Raw genomic sequence first — 22,399 nt, 5'->3', positions numbered from 1 at the left:
ATGTTAATGACAATTAACATTTCAAAAGTCTATTTCTAACACTCAAATATGTTAAGTATTTTGTTTAGATCAGAACCCGAAAAATACCTCTCAGTCAGATTTAAGATTCTCAAAATGTCACAACGGTTTATAAGTAAAACAACAATACCAATAATCGATCAAGAACAGAATATTAAATATTTAAATATCACCTCAATACATAAGAGTTTGAACAGATTACTCTCAATCCCAAAGGGTAGAATTAGCCACGCCTACTTCTAGCACCTTCCATTCTCCCAATTGGTTACAATTCTCTCAATGGTGTTTTCCTCTCAATGTTTCACACTAGGGTTCTGTCTCTAGCCCCCTATTTAACCTAATTTTCTAGGGTTAGGTGACTTCCTGTGTCGCGCTTATGGGTTTAATGATAAAAATATAAAAATAGCCCAATTAATCTGACACATTCTCGCTACTGAGTTGGACTTTTTTTTTTCTCTCTTTTGTGCGTTTTGGGCCTTCCAGCTTTCTCCATTTAGCATATATCATTCTTCTTTAGTCAAAATCTCCATTCTTGTTGATAAAATGCTCATATTCAATTAAAGATCATAAAAATGTATAAATTCATAAATTAGGGATTATTTTGTATGTAAATTAGCAATTAATAAGTGCCTATATTTTAATATGAAATATTACTTAAATTAGACACTTATCATGACACTTGTCATCTTGTTGGTTTAAGCCTCATATCTTGGCATAACAAGAAGCAAGCTTGTGCGTGGCCCTCCCAACTACAGAAGCTGAGTATATAGTTGTTGGTAGCTCTTGTGCTCAAATCCTTTAGATCAAACAGAAGCTAGAAGATTTTCGATTGAAGGTCAACAATGTGCCTTTGCTTTGTGATAACACAAGTGCTATCAACCTCACTAAAAATCATATTCAACATTCAAGAACTAAGCACATTGAGATCTGTCACCACTTTATAAGGGATCATGTGAGCAATGAGGATTGTGAAATTCAGTTTATTAAAACTTATCAGCAACTTGCAAATATCTTCACTAAGTCACTGCCTAGGGAAAGGTTTTTCTTCTTAAGAAATGAGTTGGGTATCCTTGATTCTCAAAATCTTTCCTAATTCTTTTTTATCCTTTCTGTTATTATATTTGTGAAGAGAAATAGGGGGAGAATTTGTGGTTTATCTGTTGTAACCTCTGCACCCTTTAGTGTGTTTAATCTGCTTTGAATTGCTGTTGTCACACTATTTTGCCACTATTTTCTGGTTTTCTGCATATGTATGTGCAAATCTGTGTGTGTCCTTTTAAGTTTGGTTTATCCTGCTGTTATGTATGCTTTGTATATGCACAAATTCTATTTTGCAAGATCTATCAAATTTAAATGCTACAAGACAAGCAAACCAGGGATTTGTCTTCATCAAATAGGGGGAGATTGTTGAACAAGGTGCTTTGATGTGACAAAATCCAAGATGAATTCTTGAAGACTTTGTTGTTGGTTTTTTGTGTGTGTCTAGTAGTCTTTGAATTGTTAATTCACTCTTTAAGATGATCCCAAGTTAATTGAATCTTAATCTTTTTGAAAAGATGAATTTTCTAATGAGTGTGAAATTTCAACCTGTTGAAATGTCGATTCAACCGGTTATTTGACACTTAGTGGCTTTTAAAATGAGTTTGAAAAGCTTGAATTTGTTTTGACTTTGTTGTCAAACAGATTCAACCGGTTGTTTCGAGAAATCAACTAGTTGTTGTTCTAAAAACCTTAACAAAATTCTGTTAAGTGGTTTTAATCTGTCTTAAATGATTCCAACAACTTTTGTTTTTTTTATTTAACTACTTTGACCATTTGATTGGAGTATAAAAATGTTGTTTTATGCTTCTATGCATTAATTAAGAAAGAGAGATTAATGAAAAACAATTTTCAAGATTTCAAATAACTTTTGGATCAGCTCAAGTGTGAAATAGGATTGGGTCTTGTAATTCTGAAGTTTAATCTTTGATTTACCCAGGTGTATTTTATTCTCTTATTCCTTGAACATTATATTTCTGTGTGTTCTGGTGTGGTGCAATTTTAGAAGGTGTTTCCGAAAACTGTGTGGTTTGCCAAAAGTGGTGTGTGTTATTGAGGGGTTCAAGATCATCACTTTTGGTGTGTGGTTTGTAATCTAGGTTTGATTATATAGTGAATTCTTAGTGGTTAGCTGAGGACTATATGTAGCTCTTGATTAAGAGTGAACCAATATAAACATCTTGTGTGAATCTCTTTATCCCTACACTCACTAAACTATTTCAACTTTGTTTTTCAAATTTGCTAATGTAAACAACTGCTTGTTTCGTGAAAACAACAGGTTGATGTTTTGGAATCAAGTTTAGAAATAGTTTTCTATTTGGTTGAAGAGATTTTCAATTGATTAATTCTTCATAACTTTTCACTCTACCTTCAATACTTGCGAAAATCTTTCAAAAACAATTCACCCCCCTTTTGTTGAAGGCCTTTAATTCTAATACAATGTCTAAGAAACAAGCAGAAGTACATAGTCTAATAAGCAAGGTCAAATTACTATTGTGAAGGAAATTCGTCCAACATTGGCGGCGTAGCGCGTGATCTTAACCATCATGAACATTTTCATGATTTTCTTCCAAATGTGCTGCGAAAACAGTTTCGTCACCAGGCCATTGAACCAAACAGTCAAATTCTTCAGCGTTAGGCAACACCGATGTGTTTTGACTCGAGTGATGTAAAGCATATGAGTGGTAGGACCCATTGAGGCTGACCATTGTTTTGGTTTGTTGTTGTTGAGCATGTTTCATGTGAGACTCTAAATTTTTTCATGTAATCAAACATACTCATGTAAGAAACAATGGGTGATTGCAATTGGTTTATTGGGTGTACCACTGCTTCGCCCTGACGTTCTTAACTCTGTTGTCTTTGTGATTGTTGTTGGTCATTGTTTTAGCAGTTTCTCTCTATGATTTTTTTGTCAATTGGAGGTTTGATTCTTGCGAAAAGATTTAATTGTATACCATTTGCTGCACATAAGGAAGTAATAAGAGACGGAAACCCCAAGCCTTTTCGATGATTAGGATTTGTCCCACCTTGTTGCAGCACAAAGTGATGAATAGAATTAGATATCAGGGTTACGATGTCGACATCATAGTGTTTGAGTATACAAAGCACAATATAGCACCTTCCCATATTAAGGTTTGAACTGTGCTTGTTTGGGACAATATTAGACAATAAGAAAGTTGTCCATATATGAATCAAATTTGTCATACTCGACCGAATAATTTTGAGTGACTTTCCATTGTTATTAGTCTCATACGTCCGACCAGGAACGCATAATACCTCTAATGTTTTCCTGTCACTGAACCAAGTAAAGTTAGTTCCCTGTTTGAGTCTATCATATGTACATAACTCACCTTCATCTAGTTCTAGGTGATTTCCCAAAAACTCATTCATGGTATTCCTATCGTATGGAATCCACTTGCCTCTTACTTTGGATCTGAGGTCTGTCTCACCCTTTTTCGCAAGCCACGCATTGGCATAAAATTCAAGAACAACGTCTGGATCGTATTTGTCAACTGACATAGCTAGTCGTTCACATTTCCTCCACGTTAGTTCTTTAGCGAAATAACAATATTGTCTTACCTTTAGTTGAACTTGTCTTTATGGAATAATCGTCCAATGCTTTATGGCTTCATATCGTTCCTTGCAGATGTCATCCCTAAACAATTTATTTCGAAATTATTCCCGAGTGGTTCCACCATTGGTTGCTTTCCTTGAGCGTTTGAAACCTTGTCTCTGTGACAAGTTTTTTCATCAATGAGTGTATAATTTCCCACATACACAACATAAGAAACACATAAGCAATATATCAAACACTTAGTGTGCATTTAAAATTGTCACATATCAAGCATTATTGAACATGTCAGTTGCAAATCCATGTCCAACTCCCTCAAATGATTCCTGAACGAATACATTTTACAGCTCTTCATTGGATGCAAATAAGTCAACAATAACATGTTCATGCTCACAACAAATACCAAAATAAATGAATTTTTTTTAACTATTCTACATTTAATATAAATTTCAATGTACTGTACAAACCACATTTTATTTTAGCCCAGAAGCAATTTCAATGTCACCCAGCCTAACATCCATCTAATGTATAATACGAGGATATCTATTTCCAATCCTCATCACCTAACGCTTGTAAGAGAACAATTGTTCAAGAGCTCATATCTACACAATTCATGTCATAAATTAATGTCACTAACCACAAAATGGATGGAAAATCATTACAATACTAACTAAACTTTTAAATTACCTGCACCAAGTATACACAACCACCAAGATGGATATATGTCAAATTACTTTTCCACCTCATACATATTGAAGCAGAACAAAACATCTTAACCAAAAAGTCATAAACTAAACCTACCCAATTGGCCCAAATCATCCACAACACTACACAACCCACTAGGAACTAAACTCATTCTGCTTGGAAATAAAAATTATGACATTACTAACAAAATGTACAGCCTGCAAAAGTCCTCTATGGAACATTGGTTGCGATGTTTAACAATTTCATCATAAATCATTTTCACAGATACATCAGTTGTTTGGAAAAAACTCATACTCTTACAATTCTTTTCTATTTTTGCTAAGTTTAATTTCTCTCCCACAACTCTAAGACCTATACCTAAACAAACATCTAACACAGTGAACAAGAAAAGTGTAGACCTGACTACAAAACCATCACTCCTCTCCATCCACCTATTACATAATGTTGAAAAAGAGCATTGATGATTCCAAATCTCCATGGATTGCTTGAAGGCTATTTTTAGCTTAGTTGGGTGTGTTTTGGGGTAGTTTGAATTTGTTAAATCACTCTTAGTTTGAATCCAAAGTTGGTTTAATTCAAATCTTTTTAAAAAGAGTGTTTTATGAAGAAGTAGAAAAACAAGCAGTTGTTTTATTGTTTCAATTAGTTGTTTCATACTTAAGATTATTTAAACTGGTTTTGACAGATTTAAATTTGGTTGACTTTGCTATCAAACCAATTCAATCGGTTATTTCGACAAAACAACCGACTTTTTTTTAACTGCCTTAACAGAATTTTGTTAAATCTACTTTAAATGATTTGAAAGTGATTTGTCTTTTATAATAAATGTTTTCAACTACTAATTGGACTATAAATGTTCTATTATACGCTCCTAGCAAATTACTGATAAGTGCCAATGTGTAGTTTCTTTGATTGAGAAAATTGAACACTTTGGAACTTAATTGTTGCTTAATGTAAGAAAATTACCTTAATCTGAGAATTATTGAATCTGATTATTGATTTTGAACCAAGAAACAAATGAAGAAATTTAATCTCAATTTTTGTGTAAATTGCAGATGAATATGAAGCATTGAAAGAAAGAAAGCAAAAACTTAATTGGATCACAAGAGGATTTAGCTCAAGCTAGAAGATTAAGCTCAAGCTAAATCTGTCCAGAGTTGATTAAAGGTGCAGTACTAATCTAGCCCAGGCTAGAATTGCTAGCTCAAGCTAAAATTGTCCAGAGTTGATTAAAGGTGCAGTACTGATCTAGCCCAGGCTAGAATCGTTAGCTCAAGCTAAAAATGCACCGAAAGATCTAGCTTAAGCTAAATTGGCTAGCTTGAGCTAAAGTTGATTATATAAATTTTGAAACACAACTCAAAAGAAAGTGGTGGGAGAAAGATTGGACTTTTATAGAGAGATATTAGTGAGAGAAAAAGAAGAAACCTTTGTTCTTAGGAGAAGAACGTGCTCAGATCAGCCCTTCTTATGCAATCCAGATCAAGAATAAAGATTGGAGGAGCTGTCATGAGTGGCTAAGTTCTTTCTAACATGTGATTGAATGTAATTTACTTTGATCAAATGTATTCTTGGTGATATATAATATTCTCTTTTCTACTTGTTCTTGATATTTCCATTTCATGCTTATTGTTTGATTCTATATGATCAATGGAGTCTTGATTTTGATCCTTAAATTTAACTGGAAAGTACCTTTAAGGATCTGAAATAGACGAAAATACTTGATAACTTGTAATGCTAGGAATAGGTTCCATGTTATTGATTGCATCATAATTTTGTTCCTAAAGTTGGATGATTTTTTAAATATCCGAGGAATCAATGTTTGAGAAATTATCTTATGAATTTCATCTGTGAGGAATCAAGGTGAATGGCTCTAAATTAAGCATCAAGAATAAGTAGTTTTGAGTATTATGTATTGTATTATTCCAAAATACAGATGATTGAGATAAACGCAATTCAACCCCAAGTATCTTTCTCTATAATTGATAAGTTTGTTTTGTTTTGGTTGAATCAAACCCTAAATCTCCGAGTTACTTCTGAAATCTTTAATTTGGTTATGTTCTCAAAATTATTTTCTATACTTAATGAGTTTTATAACAGATTATCTTAATTAGAATTGTTCCCTGTGGGTTTGACATTCGTACTTTAAAGAGTATTATATTACAGTTGATTCGGTACACTTACCGAGAAAATATCAACAAGTTTTTGGCGCCGTTGCCAGGGAACAATTTCTTTTAAGAATTTCTGAAGTATAACTTATTAAGTATTGTGAATAGTTTGTTTTCTTTGTGAATAGACACTTGTTTAGATCTTATTCTTTTACCTGTGTTAATCCTTGCTTGAGTTGTTTTAGATACATGCTATTAAGAGGACAGGTTCCGGAAGATCAATTGGAATTTAATCCAGAAATTGAGAAGACGACTAGAAAAAATCAAAGCAAGAAGAGTGAAGAAAAGAAGAAGCAAGGACAAGCAAAAGGAGAATCTTTCAACACTCTCAACTCACACAATCAAACAGAGTTCCAAATGGCTAATAATAAACAAAATCCACCAAGAAGAACACTGGGAGACTATGCTATGCAACAAGGACCAAGGCATTTATCCAACATAGCCATACCTCCTGCCAGCAAATCATTAGAAATGAAGCCAACTTTTCTTACCTTAATCAGCACTCATCAATTCACTGGAATGGATCATGAAGACCCTTATACTCATCTATCCACATTCTATGAGTTGGTTAGGACCATGGGCTTCGAGGAAAATGATATTGAATATGTTTATTTGCGTCTATTTCCTTTCTTACTTGCAGGCAAAGCAAAAGAATGGTTGAAGTCGCATCCAAACCAGAGTCTAAGTAGCTGGAATGATGTAGAAGAGAAATTCCTACACAGATTCTTCCCACTCTCTCGATATATCAAGGCTAAGTATGATATCTCCACATTCAGGAAAGGGCCAGATGAACCTTTTTGTGAAGCTTGGGAATGCTTTAAAGTGATGTTAAGAAGATGTCCTAATCATGGCTTTGAGGATATTGCTCAGTTGAACATATTCCATAATGGTTTGAGGCCTGATACTAAAATGATCTTGGATGCTGCAGCAGGAGGTACAATGATGAGTGTTGATGTAGAGCAAGCTACAAGAATCATTGATGCCTTAGCTTCAACAGATTACCAAGCTCAAGACGACAGATATACAGTGCAAAAGAAAGGGGTGCTGGATCTTAGTACTTCGGATGCTATTTTAGCACAAAATAAAATTTTGACTCAGCAAATTGAGGCATTAACCAAACAAATGTCAAAATTGCCTCAACAATTACATGCAGTAAATTGTCCTTCAATTCAGAATCAAGCTTTGAAGTGTGATTTTTGTGGGGGAGATCATTTTAATGGCCAATGCTCTTACCAAAATCCATAAGAGGAAGAAGTTCAGTATATGAATAATCAAGGAAGAGAAGATGGCTTTGCATCTAACTATCCAAATAACATGGCTCAAGGATGGAGGAATAATCCAAATTAAGGATTTGGGTGGAAGCTAGAGGCTGGATCATCTAACAGACAAATTCCTTATCAGCAACAACCACATTATCCTTCCGTTCATGAGAGAACATCCAACTTGGAGGATACTTTTGAGAAGTTCATGCAAGCCTCTCTATCCAATCAGAAAAATACTGAAGCATCAATAAGAAATTTAGAGACACAGGTGGGGCAGTTAGCTGATAATCAAGGTAGTTAATTTTCAACCAATACACAAACCAATCCCAAGGAGCATTGCAAGTCTATCACCACCAGAAGTGGGAAAGTTATAGGAAAAGGAATTGGAGATAATTTAGTTGTTCAGGAGGAGGTTTTAAGTGAGAGAGAGAATAAAAAAGAACAAATTGAGTGTGAGGGAGGAGAAGGAATGAATAAGGAAGATATTATAGATATTGGAGAGAAAATAGAAAAAAATAAAAAAAAGTGAGAAACAAGAGAGGAGTGTCCCTATAAAAGATGTACCTTATCTACATGCTCCTACAAAGAAAGACAAAGAAAGACAATTTGCAAGATTTATGGATATTCTCAAAAGACTGCAAATTAACATTCCTTTTACTGAAGCTTTAGAGAAGATGCCTACATATGCTAAATTCATGAAGGAATTATTGACAAAGAAAAGAAAGTTCAATGACCAGGAAATAGTTGAATTAGAAGCTGGATGCAGTGCTATAATTCAAAAATCATTATCACAGAAATCCAGAGATCCTGGGAGTTTCACTTTGCCAGTTACCATAGGAAATCTAACTGTTGGAAAGGCATTATTGGATCTTGGAGCTAGTATTAATTTGATGCCTTTATCAATGCTGAAGAAAATTTGAGATGTAGAAGTGAGACCAACAAGAATGACTTTGCAGTTGACTGATAGATCAATCAAATATCCACATGAAATAGTTGAAGATTTGTTGGTAAAGGTGGATAAATTGCTCTTCCCAGTAGATTTTGTTGTTATGGATATTGAAGAAGATGCTGAAGTACCTTTGATATTGGGAAGACCATTTATGAAAATTGCCAAAGTTATAATTGATGTAGACAAAGGAAAATTAAAGGTTTGTGTTCAAGATGAAGAAGTAAGCTTCAATGTTTTTTAAGCAATTAAGTATTCAAATAATCAAAAAAAGGGTTTCAGAGTGGATGTGATTGATGATATTTGTTTTGAAACTCAAAAAAATTGTTTAACTGTTGAACCTTTAATGAAAGTTATCATGGGTAGTATTGAAGACATAGATGAAGGGGAAAGAAAAGAAATACAAGACTGTGTTGAAGAGTTAGATAAGGCTAAAGAGATTCTTTATGATGCTAGTCAAAAGCAAGATCTAATCAAAGAAGAAATTTCTCAACCTCTGAAGATAGAATTGAAACATCTACCAACTCATTTGAAATATGTTTTTTTGGCAGAAAATGGGGAGAAACTAGTCATTCTCAGCAACTATCTAACAACAGAAGAAGAAGAGGAAGTAGTGAAAGTGTTAAAGTCAAATAAAGGAGCAATAGGATGGACTCTATCTGATTTGAAAGGCATAAGTCCTTCTTATTGTATGCACAAAATTCACATGGAACAAGACTTCAAACCTGTAGCTCAACCTCAAAGACGCCTAAATCCCACTATGAAGGAAGTAGTAAAGAAAGAAGTTCAGAAGTTGTTGGAAGCAAGGATGATTTATCTTATATCAGATAGTGTCTGGGTCAGTCCTGTGCAAGTAGTTCCAAAGAAAGGTGGCATGACAGTAATTCATAATGACAAAAATGACTTAATTCCAACAAGAACAGTCACAGGTTGGAGGATGTGTATTGATTATGGAAAACTCAATCAAGTCACAAGAAAAGATCATTTTCCACTACCCTTCATGGATCAAATGCTGGAGAGATTGGCAGGCAAAGCTTATTACTGCTTTTTGGATGGTTATTCAGGTTATAATCAGATTGTTGTAAATCCAGAAGATCAAGAAAAGACTGCTTTCACATGTCCTTTTGGTATTTTTGCATATAGAAAGATGTCATTTGGACTGTGTAATGCTCCAACAACTTTTCAAAGATGCATGTTTGTTATTTTTGCAGATCTATTAGAAAAGGGCATTGAAGTTTTCATGGATGATTTTTTTGTTTATGGAGCTACTTTTAGTTCTTGTTTGAAGAATTTAGATACCGTACTAAAAGGGTGTGTGGAGACCAATCTTGTCCTCAATTGGGAAAAATGTCACTTTATGGTGAAAGAAGGTATAGTTTTAGGACACAAAATCTCTAGCAAAGGGACTGAAGTAGATAGAGCCAAAATTGAAGTTATTGAAAAGCTACCTCCACCGGTAAACATCAAAGGAATCATAAGTTTTCTGGGTCATGCTGGTTTTTACAGGAGATTCATCAAGGATTTTTCAAAGATTGCAAAACCTCTCTGCAATTTATTGAATAAGGATACTCCATTTAATTTTGATGAAAACTATTTAATTTCTTTTAAGAATTTAAAAGAAAAACTCATTTCTGCACCCATAATCACTGCACCTAATTGGCTTTATCATTTTGAACTGATGTGTGATGCTAGTGATTATGCAGTAGGAGCAGTATTGGGGCAAAGAAAAGAGAAATTTTTTCATGTGATACACTATGCAAGTAAAGTCTTAAATGATGCTCAAAGTAATTATACAACTACTGAAAAAGAATTGTTTGTTATAGTGTATGCACTTGAAAAATTTAGATCTTACCTTATTGGTTCTAAAGTGATTGTTTTTACTGACCATGCTGCAATTAGGTACTAGTTGACAAAATCAGATTCCAAGCTAAGACTAATAAGATGGATTCTTCTGCTGCAGGAATTTGATTTAGAAATAAAGGATAAAAAGGACAATGAAAACAATGTGGTAGATCACCTATCAAGACTTGCAAATGAAGAAGTAACTGCACTTGAATCAGAAGTGATGGATGAGTTTCCTGATGAAAAACTCCTTGTAATTCAAGAAAGGCCATGGTTTGCAGATTTGGCAAATTTTAAAGCTGCAGGAGTAGTTTCGGAAGATTTTGGATGGCATCAAAAGAAAAAGTTTTTCAAAGATGCTAATCACTATGTATGGGATGATCCTTATCTATTCAAAATTGGTGCAGATAACTTGATAAGGCGATGTGTTACAAGAAATGAAGCTAAAAATATTCTATGGCATTGTCAATTCACCATATGGAGGTCATTTAAATGGACAAAGGACAACAGCTAAAGTGTTACAATCTGGATTTTATTGCCAACTCTGTTCAAAGATGCACATGAACATGTTCAGAAGTGTGATAGTTGTCAAAGAACTGAAACTATTACAAGAAGGCATGAAATGCCATTGCAAAACATTTAAGAAATTGAAATATTTGATTGTTGGGGAATTGATTTTATAGGACCACTGCCATCATCATTCTCAAATGAATATATCTTACTGGCAGTTGAGTATGTCTCTAGATGGGTGGATGCAGCTGCAACTCAGAAAGCTGATGCCAAAACTATAATCAAATTTCTCAAGAGAAATATTTTCACCAGGTTTGGTACTCCTAGAGTTTTGATAAGTGATGGAGGTTCACATTTTTGTAATGCTCAACTTCAAAAGGTTTTAAAACACTATGAAGTTAGACATAAAGTAACAACGGCCTACCATCCTCAAACTAATGGTCAGGCAGAGGTTTCTAACAGAGAAATTAAGAAGATTTTGGAAAAAAATAGTATCTTCTTCCAGAAAGGATTGGTCTAACAAGCTTGAGGAAGCTCCCTGGGCTTATAGAACAACATTTAAAACACCTACATCTTTGTCTCCATTCCAATTGATATATGGTAAAGCATGTCATCTTCTAGTAGAACTAGAACACAAAGCATACTAGGCAATCAAGTTTTTAAACTTTGATCCTAAAGTTGCTGGAGAGAAGAGAAAAGTGCAACTTCATGAACTTGAAGAAATGATATTCAATGCTTACCAATCTTCAAAACTTTATAAAGATTGAGTCAAATTTTTATCATGACAGAAAAATTTTGAAAATAACTTTTGAACTAGGTCAATTGGTGTTGTTATTTAATTCCAGGTTGAGGCTTTTCCCTGGAAAACTCAAATCAAAATGGTCAGGACCATTCCAAGTCAAACAAGTAAAACCATATGGAGTAGTGGAATTGGAAGATCCTGTCTCAAAAAGAAGTTGGGTGGTTAATGGACAAAGATTGAAGCATTATTTTGGTGGTGAAGTTGAAATGAACACCACTATGATCCACTTCAATGATCCTTAAGTACATCAGGCGTCAAGCTATATGACGTTAAACGAGCGCTTGCTGGGAGGCAACCCAGTGTTTTGTTTTGAAATGTGTCTTTAATTTTTGTTTTGATTTAGTATTATGTTTTAATATTTGATGTTTTTAAAACCAGTTTGATATGTGAAATGGTCTTGTAGGTTTGAAATGTTTGGTGAAATGAATGGATGGAAGAAAACTTAGAAAAGTTTGAAACTTTTGGCAAAGACAAAATGAAAATTTTCAAGAAAATTTCATTGCAGGGTAATTTTAGCTTAAGCTAGAACCTTTAGCTTAAGCTAGATATGCAGAAAAATAAAGAAATTTTGTTCTGCAACTTTCGCCTGAGCTAAAATGGGCTAGCTTGAGCTAGAGCAAATATGTTGCTCTCGGCAAAACTTTAGCCTGAGCTAAAATGGGCTAGCTTGAGCTAGAGCAAATATGTTGCTCTCGGCCAAACTTTAGCCTGAGCTAAAATGACCAAGAGCAAATCTGTTGCTCTCTGCCAAACTTTAGCCTGAGCTAAACTGATCTAGCTTGAGCTAAACAAATCTATTGCTCTCTGCCAAACTTTAGCTTGAGCTAAAACGGTCTAGCCTGAGCTAAACAAATATGTTGCTCTCTGCCAAACTTTAGCCTGAGCTAAAAAAATCTAGCCTAAGCTAGTGGGATTTCTAAAAAAAACGTAAAAAAAAGTAAAAAAAAATAAAAAAACTACAGCATTTATAAAAGTCACATTTTGAAAACCCTGCACCCTAACTCAGTTTCAGAAGCGGCTCTCTGTTCTAAAAAAAATCCCAAAGCTTTCATCTACATAACCATTCTCAAACATTTCATCTACTTTGTCATTATCAAGGTAAGTAATCACTCATCTCCATAATCATTTTCATTGTCATTTCCATTCAACCAAGTCCAATCATTTGTGTTTCTACTTCCATTTCACAGTTTCGTTTTTAAATTGAAAGATTCAATTTTTTTGAAATTTCAATGTCTTGATGTTGAATAGGATTGTGGAATAGGATAATTAAAGTTCAATACGGTTTCCATGGATTAATACCAAAACAAAAAGTACTCATTCAATTTCATTTTATACATTGCATATCAAGTGTTTGTTGAAATGCCAATCAAATAAAACACTTTGATTTTGAGAAATGTTTATTTTTGTATGTGCAGAAAAATGGGTCGTACCAAAGCTACACCGGCTATTAACCCAACACGACCTAACAAAGGCAAAAGAGCTAGAGTTGAGTCACCTAGCCCACCAAGAAATATTAAGCCAACCAAAGACAAGAAGCAAAGATATGAAGAGCTGAAAAGTTGGGCCTTTATTTCAGAAAGGAAGGTAATATTTTTGCCTAAACAATTTGATTCCTTTTTTAATGGACTACTCAAAGAAATTGGACAAAGTTGGCAGACTCGTGTCCAAAGTATGATCCAAACATAATTCTGGAATTTTATAAAAATGCTTGGGTTGAAGATCAAAATGATTTGAGGGCCAAAGTCAAGGGTAAATGGATTTACTATGACAGGAACGCAATCAACCATTTTTTAGGAAATCCATTACCAGATAATGCGGAATGTGCTTATCAAGCAATCAAAGATTCAAGAGATGAATGGTTCAACGAGAGAGATATTGTAGAAAAATTGTGCATTCCAAAAAAATCATTTCAGACAGGATCCACTAGGCACTCATTAAGGATCAAAAGAAAAGACATGAAGACTCTAGCTTAGGTTTGGATGACTTTTCTGTTGGCTAATATTATACCTTTAGGACATGTTTCGGATATGAATTTACCTAGATGCCAATTGCTATATTCTATCATGAGAGATGACTATAAGGTTAATGTGGCTCAAATCATATCTCATCATATCTATAAAACTGCAAGGCTGGAAATAAATAAAAATAATGAAAAAGCTAAAGGTTCATTGGGGTTTCCAACACTCATTACAACTCTATGTGAAAGTCAAGGGGTGGCAGTGAATCCAACAATAAAAATTAGACCTGCCATTGACAAAAAATTCATTGATCATAATTGTATCAATCTTGAAGAAGCTCATCAACAACCACATCCTCCGCATCCAGCTCAACATTCTGCAACTCCAATCACAATGGAGCATATCATGGAATATATCAGAGCCTCAACAGAGCACATCAAACTAAAGAATGCCTCCAACCATAAGGGCATTTTGTACATTCAACAAGGCCTTTATCATGGTTCATCTCAAGGTCAAAATAATCCATGGATGACACCCGCTGAATTTAATAATTATTTTTCTTGGCCTGGGGACAAGCACAATTTTTCAGGGGAAGTAGAAGCGTCTGGAGTTGGGAATAGAGTTGGAGGTGAATCTGAAATGAGAGCTGGAGGTGAATCTGAAATGAGAGCTGGAGAGGAAGATGTTACTGGTTTCTATGCAAAGGATGCACAAGAAATGAGAGTTGGACCATCTAGAGCAACAGGAGATGAAGATCCAAACCAAGTTCAGAATGATGATGTTGGCACAGAGCGGAACAAAGTCATAAGAGGAGATTGATACTTCTCATGCACAATGATCAGAAAACTGGTTTTATTTTTTCTTTTGTTTAACCTTAATTTCAGTATTAATTTAGTTTAAGTAGTTTAGTTTAGTAAGTTGACTTTAGCAGTTTAGTTTAATATTTCTTACTTTAGCTTTTGTTGATGGCAAGCTTAAGTTAGTATAATGGTTGATGTTTGCATATTTTGTGAAGTGAAATCTTGTATATAGATAGATGATGGTATAATTTTTTGGAAAAAAGAAATCAAACCATAGTTCTAAATTAGAACAACTAAATGGATTGATCGGGGACTTAATTTGAAAAGGAATTTGTGGCTGAAACCATCACTCAAATTGAGAAAGGATAGTAATTTGTAAAAGTTGGAACAAGGTAAACGGTTGAAAGCAATGACTGAGAACAAATGAGAAATTGAAATTAGTCAACCACAAGGTAGGACAATATATGTATATCAGAAGTTAGGGTGCAATAAAAAAAATTTAAGCTCAAAAAGAGTTATTTTTCTACACATTTCATCATATATTGCAAAGGTTAGTTGTTTGGCTCTGAGTTTGCTCACCTCCAACTCTATTAAACATGCCTCAATCATCTCCATGTTTGGTTTTGTGATGCAATTGACTAGAAAATTAGGCAACCTCAATTAACTCTTCACTTAGTGAAAGTCTCTCAAACTGTTTAAAGGTTTCATACTCTCACTTGGTTGGCTAATTTCAATTCCTCATTTGTTCTCAATCATTGCTTTCAACCGTTTACCTTGTTCCAAATTTTACACATTACTATCCTTTCTCAATTTGAGTGATGGTTTCAGCCACAAATTCTTTTTCAAATTAAGTCCCCGATCAATCCATTTAGTTGTTCTAATTTAGAACTATGGTTTGATTTCTTTTTTCCAAAAAATTATACCATCATCTATCTATATACAAGATTTCACTTCACAAAATATGCAAACATCAACCATTATACTAACTTAAGCTTGCCATCAAAAAAAGCTAAAGTAAGAAATATTAAACAAAACTGCTAAAGTCAACTTACTAAACTAAACTACTTAAACTAAATTAATACTGAAATTAAAGTTAAACAAAAGAAAAAATAAAACCAATTTTCTGATCATTGTGCATGAGAAGTATCAATCTCCTCTTATGACTTTGTTCCGCTCTGTGCCAACATCATCATTCTGAACTTGGTTTGGATCTTCATCTTCTGTTGCTCCAGATGGTCCAGCTCTCATTTCTTGTGCATCCTTTGCATAGAAACCAGTAACATCTTCCACTCTAGCTCTTATTTCAGATTCACCTCCAACTCTATTCCCAACTCCAGACGCTCCTGCTTCCCCTGAAAAATTGTGCCTGTCCCCAGGCCAAGAAAAATGATTATTAAATTCAACGGGTGTCATCCATGGATTATTTTGACCTTGAGATGAACCATGATAAAGGCCTTGTTGAATGTACAAAATGCCCTTATGGTTGGAGGCATTCTGTAGTTGGATGTGCTCTGTTGAGGCTCTGATATATTCCATGATATGCTCCATTGTGATTGGAGTTGCAGAATGTTGAGCTGGATGCAGAGGATGTGGTTGTTGATGAGTTTCTTCAAGATTGATACCATTCTGATCAATGAATTTTTTGTCAATGGCAGGTCTGATTTTTATTTTTGGATTCACTGCCACCCCTTGACTTTCACATAGAGCTGTAATGAGTGTTGGAAACCCCAATGAACCTTTAGCTTTTTCATTATTTTTATTTATTTCCAGCCTTGCAGTTTTATAGATATGATCAGATATGATTTGAGCCACATCAACCTTATAGTCATCTCTCATGATAGAATATAGCAATTGGCATTTAGGTAAATTCAAATCCGAAACATGTCCTAAAGGTATAATATTAGCCAACAGAAAAGTCATCCAAGCCTGAGCTAGAGTCTTCATGTCTTTTTTTTTATCCTTAATGAGTTCCTAGTGGATCCTGTCTGAAATGATTTATTTGGAATGCACAATTTTTCTACAATATCTCTCTCGTTGAACCATTCATCTCTTGAATCTTTGATTGCTTGATAAGCACATTTCGCATTATCTGGTAATGGATTTCCTAAAAAATGGTTGATTGCGTTCCTGTCATAGTAAATCCATTTACCCTTGACTTTGGCCCTCAAATCATTCTGATCTTCAACCCAAGCATTTGTATAAAATTTCAGAATTATGTTTGGATCATACTTTGGATACAGGTCTACCCACTTTGTCCAATTTCTTTGCAGTAGTCCATTAAAAAAGGAATCAAATTGTTCAGGCAAAAGTATTACCTTCCTTTCTGAAATAAAGGCCAATTAGAAATTGAATTACAAATATGCTAATCTTTTGTTAAGTGTGCATTTTGTTATCCTGGAAAAACCAAATTTTCTTTGTATCCCAGCCTCATTACAACTTGAAAAGACCTCAATATCTATGTTTGTGAAAGTGTTTGTAATCAACTGGAAATGAAGGGCAACCTTAAATTAGCTTGGAAATCAGTGAAAAGAGAGGGAAAACACTAACCAGTGAGGAATGAAGAGAGAAATTTCTTAGTTTGATTCTCAATGAAGAGTAACAATTGTTTACCTTGGAAATTGAATACATTCTTATCCTATCTTGGTTTGAATTGATAAGAAACACCATAATTTTTTTGAATTATCTTGTGCTGTTTCCATGAAGTTGTTTCCTCCTCATACATATTGAAGCAGAACAAAACATCTTAACCAAAAATTCATAAACTAAACCCCCTAATTAAACCTACCCAATTGGCCCAGATCATCCACAACACTAAACAACCCACTAGGAACTAAACTCATTCTGCTTGGAAATAAAAATTATGACATTACTAACAAAATGTACAGCCTGCAAAAGTCCTCTATGGAACATTGGTTGCGATGTTTAACAATTTCATCATAAATCATTTTCACAGATACATCAGTTGTTTGGAAAAAACTCATACTCTTACAATTCTTTTCTATTTTTGCTAAGTTTAATTTCTCTCCTACAACTCTAAGACCTATACCTAAACAAACATCTAATACAGTGAACAAGAAAAGTGTAGACCTGACTACAAAACCATCACTCCTCTCCATCCACCTATTACATAATGTTGAAAAAGAGCATTGATGATTCCAAATCTCCATGGATTGCTTGAAGGCTGTTTTTAGCTTAGTTGGGTGTGTTTTGGGGTAGTTTGAATTTGTTAAATCACTCTTAGTTTGAATCCAAAGTTGGTTTAATTCAAATCTTTTTAAAAAGAGTGTTTTATGAAGAAGTAGAAAAACAAGCAGTTGTTTTATTGTTTCAATTAGTTGTTTCATACTTAAGATTATTTAAATTGGTTTTGACAGATTTAAATTTGGTTGACTTTGCTATCAAACCAATTCAATCGGTTATTTCGACAAAACAACCGACTTTTTTTTAACTGCCTTAACAGAATTTTGTTAAATCTACTTTAAATGATTTGAAAGTGATTTGTCTTTTATAATAAATGTTTTCAACTACTAATTGGACTATAAATGTTCTATTATACGCTCCTAGCAAATTACTGATAAATGCCAATGTGTAGTTTCTTTGATTGAGAAAATTGAACACTTTGGAACTTAATTGTTGCTTAATGTAAGAAAATTACCTAAATCTGAGAATTATTGAATCTGATTATTGATTTTGAACCAAGAAACAAATGAAGAAATTTAATCTCAATTTTTGTGTAAATTGCAGATGAATATGAAGCATTGAAAGAAAGAAAGCAAAAACTTAATTGGATCACAAGAGGATTTAGCTCAAGCTAGAAGATTTAGCTCAAGCTAAATCTGTCCAGAGTTGATTAAAGGTGCAGTATTAATCTAGCCCAGGCTAGAATTGCTAGCTCAAGCTAAAACTGTCCAGAGTTGATTAAAGGTGCAGTACTGATCTAGCCCAGGCTAGAATCGTTAGCTCAAGCTAAAAATGCACCGAAAGATCTAGCTTAAGCTAAATTGGCTAGCTTGAGCTAAAGTTGATTATATAAATTTTGAAACACAACTCAAAAGAAAGTGGTGGGAGAAAGATTGGACTTTTATAGAGAGATATTAGTGAGAGAAAAAGAAGAAACCTTTGTTCTTAGGAGAAGAACGTGCTCAGATCAGCCCTTCTTATGCAATCTAGATCAAGAATGAAGATTGGAGGAGTAGTCATGAGTGGCTAAGTTCTTTCTAACTTGTGATTGAATGTAATTTACTTTGATCAAATGTATTCTTGGTGATATATATATATATATATATATATATATATATATATATATAATATTCTCTTTTCTACTTGTTCTTGGTATTTTCGTTTCATGCTTATTGCTTGATTCTATCTTTCAATGGAGTCTTGATTTTGATCCTTAAATTTAACTGGAAAGTACCTTTAAGGATTTGAAATAGACAAAAATATTTGATAACTTGTAATGCTAGGAATAGATTCCAGGTTATTGATTGCATCATAATTTTATTCCTAAAGTTGGATGATTTGTTAAATATCTAAGGAATCAGTGTTTGAGAAATTATCTTATGAATTTCATCTGTGAGGAATCAAGGTGAATGACTTTAAATTAAGCATCAAGAATAAGTAGTTTTGAGTATTATGTATTGTATTATTCCAAAATACAGATGATTGAGATAAACGCAATTCAATCCTAAGTATCTTTTTATATAATTGATAAGTTAGTTTTGTTTTGGTTGAATCAAACCCTAAATCTTTGAGTTACTTGTAGAATCTTTAATTTGGTTATGTTCTCAAAATTATTTTCTATACTTAATGAGTTTTATAACAAATTATCTTAATTAGAATTGTTCCTTGTGGGTTCGACATTCGTACATTAAAGAGTACTATATTATAGTTGATTCGGTACACTTGCCGAGAAAAATATCAACAATCACTTACAAGATCAGTTTTTGAAATCAAGTTTTTCCAATATTGCTTAAGGCTTTGGATATTTCTCTAAGAGTCAAGTATGACTTGTTGTGTACTTTGATTTGATTTGTACCCGGTGTGATCAATACTATTTTTTCTTGATTTTTAATTCTGTAAAGTACTGGTGTTCATATAGTCAGAGGGTGTTCTGATCTGTGGTGTGTTTGTGGTGTGCCAAAGGAAATGTGTGTTCTTGAGGGGATCAAGATCACTTCTTTGGTGGTTGTGTGTTTGTAATTTGGTTTTTGATTACTTAGTGGATACCCAGAGGTTTCTGGGAACTGGATGTAGCTCTTGGTATAAGAGTGAACCAATATAAAATTGCTTGTGTGATTCTTTCTCTCCCTTAACTCTTATATATCCGTGTTTTAGTTATTTTTACGCTCTGTTGATAAAAACAACCAGTTGAATTTTTGGAATTCAACTAAAACTGTTTTCTATGTTGTGTTCTTTGAATTCTTTGGTTGTGATTCTTCTTTGACTTTCTTCATACCTTCAAAACTTTTGAAAAACGTTTGAAAACAATTCCCCCTCCCTCCCACTTGTTTAAAGCCTTCAATTTTTAATAGGCAGCGACTCAATTTCAACTTCTCATCCAACACAATCAGCCAACCAAAGGGGGTTAACTAAATAACACATTTTTCTTCAGCACTTAAGGTTTTGTTTAAACTTCCCAAAAACTTTGGTCTGCAATAATGCCTAAACACCTGCATTCATAAAAACATATACAGTTTACTAAGTATGTGATGTTATAGTCTACCTTAAAAAATTAATCATCTTCTAAATCAAACCTTATCATCCACAACTGATTTCGCATGATTACTTTCCTCAGTTTTCATATCCTAAAAAACATATTAATTTAACAATGAATACGTCATTCAAAACCCAATAAGAATGAAACAACATAAATGATACAACCCAAGTCGCTACGAAGATGACCAAGGAAGAAAAAGACAAAGCACATGGTGAACAGTCATCTCACCGAACAATTCATAACCCCACCAAAAAACCCAACAAGAATGAAACAACATAAATGATACAACCCAAGTCGCTACGAAGATGACCAAGGAAGCAAAAGACAAAGCACATGGTGAACAATCATCTCAACGAACAATTCATAACCCCACCAAGGATCACATGGACCTCACCAGAGGAGCTGAGCATAACCAGCACACCAACTATTCTTCCTTTTGGTCTTCTTATAAGATACAAATATGTTGTAAATAATTTGGGTTCTCTTCGGGGGACAAATAGCAAAGATAGGTTAGAATAAGGTACCTTTAACATAATAGGGGGTGTAGCTAGCATTTTAGCTTGTTCCTAGCCCTTTAGGAAGGGATTTTGACCTAGTTTCTAGAAAGGCAAGCTTAGGGTGCGGGTTTGACTTAGTCAAACCCTAAGGCTTCCCCCTTTTTCCCTTTTCCCATCCTTCCCCTCTTGCTTGTTTTCCAAGGCTTCTTCACTTATAAATAGGAGGCCTACTCGTTGTATTTTACAAGTTGAATTTGAATGAAGTAAAGAAACTCCACACAAAGTGTGTGAGCTCTTAGTGAGCCTTATGTCCTCTTAAGTTTGAGGTCTTATCTTAAGTGATTTGGGAAGCTCTCAAGTGGCGGCCAACACACACATCTTGGAGCAAAACCACCCTCCAAGTGGCGTGACATTTCTCACCCACCACCATATGTTTTCTCATTCCATTTGTCCTTCCATTTCTCTATTCCATTTATGTTTTTGTCTCTTAGTCTCTTATTTTTTGCTTTTTGGTTTCACTCTTAATCATGAGTATGGTGCATCATTTGGGAGGCTATGACCATCATTGATGTTTACCTTGTGCCCATTTCAATTCCGCAATTGCATCTCATCCTCACCATATCTTGTTTTTCATCTTTGCCTCTATGAAGTGAACCTTCACACTTACTTAACCACTTGGTTAAGTTTGTGTCCAGTGGGAATCTTCCTTAGGTCCTCACTCATAATTGTTAAAATCCCAACCTTAAGTAAAAGTGTCACCATAAATGAAAACATCTAAAAAATCAACTCACATCAATAAATCTTTAAAAAACAAAATAATTCAGAGAAAATGTATTCTATAAATGTGGTTATGCAACACAAGGCAGATAACAGAAAAAAAAAAAGATTATTCCCCACCCTAACCAATAACAACACAGACTTAAGATTTTTAGAAAACGTTTTCCTGGGTCTGTGCAAGAAAAGTAATGTGGATCACCACATACCGTCACTCTCTAAGTTGAGTGAATTTTGTGGTTACTCCACACTGCCATACACTCATTGATGTGAGTTTATTTTACGATTGTTCATTTAGGTGACACTTTAGTTTTAGGATTGATATTTTTAGGCAAATATGAGTGAAAACCTAAGGAAAATCCCCATTGGACATTAACTTAACCAAGTGGTTAAGTTAATGTGAAGGTTCATTTTACAAAGGCAAAAGGAAAAAGACAATTATAAAGTGACAATGATGCCAAGATAAGGTGCGGAATTAAGCATGAAAAGCAATTACAAAGACAATAACCGAATGGACAAAAGGAAACCAAAAGAAGAACATATTTATGAATTTAATGGAATAACAATGGAAGGAAAAAAATGAAGGAAAATGAAGCTTATGAGAGTGAAGTTTGAGATGATGAGCACGCCACTTGGAGGATGAAATTACTCCAAGATAAGTGTTGGAAGCCGCCACTTGAGAGCTCTCAAATTCTCACAAGATAAGACTAAAGACTAAGAGGAACAAGCCTCACTAGCATCTCACAAAAAAGGTGCAGAGTAACTTTTCTTCTATTCAATTCAACTTCTAA

The 22,399-nt window shown here is 34.1% G+C and overlaps 1 pseudogene; it reads right to left on the bottom strand.

The window, feature by feature from the left end:
- Positions 1–7,249: 7,249 nt before the first annotated feature.
- Positions 7,250–7,355, bottom strand: LOC137830780 (small nucleolar RNA R71; annotated as a pseudogene).
- Between the last annotated feature and the right edge of the window lie 15,044 nt (positions 7,356–22,399).

This window comes from Phaseolus vulgaris, chromosome 7 (genome assembly GCF_000499845.2).
Source record: "Phaseolus vulgaris cultivar G19833 chromosome 7, P. vulgaris v2.0, whole genome shotgun sequence".
Taxonomy (NCBI): domain Eukaryota; kingdom Viridiplantae; phylum Streptophyta; class Magnoliopsida; order Fabales; family Fabaceae; genus Phaseolus; species Phaseolus vulgaris.
The sequence above is the reverse complement of the archived record's forward strand: the minus strand, read 5'-3'. Positions and strand labels throughout refer to the sequence as shown.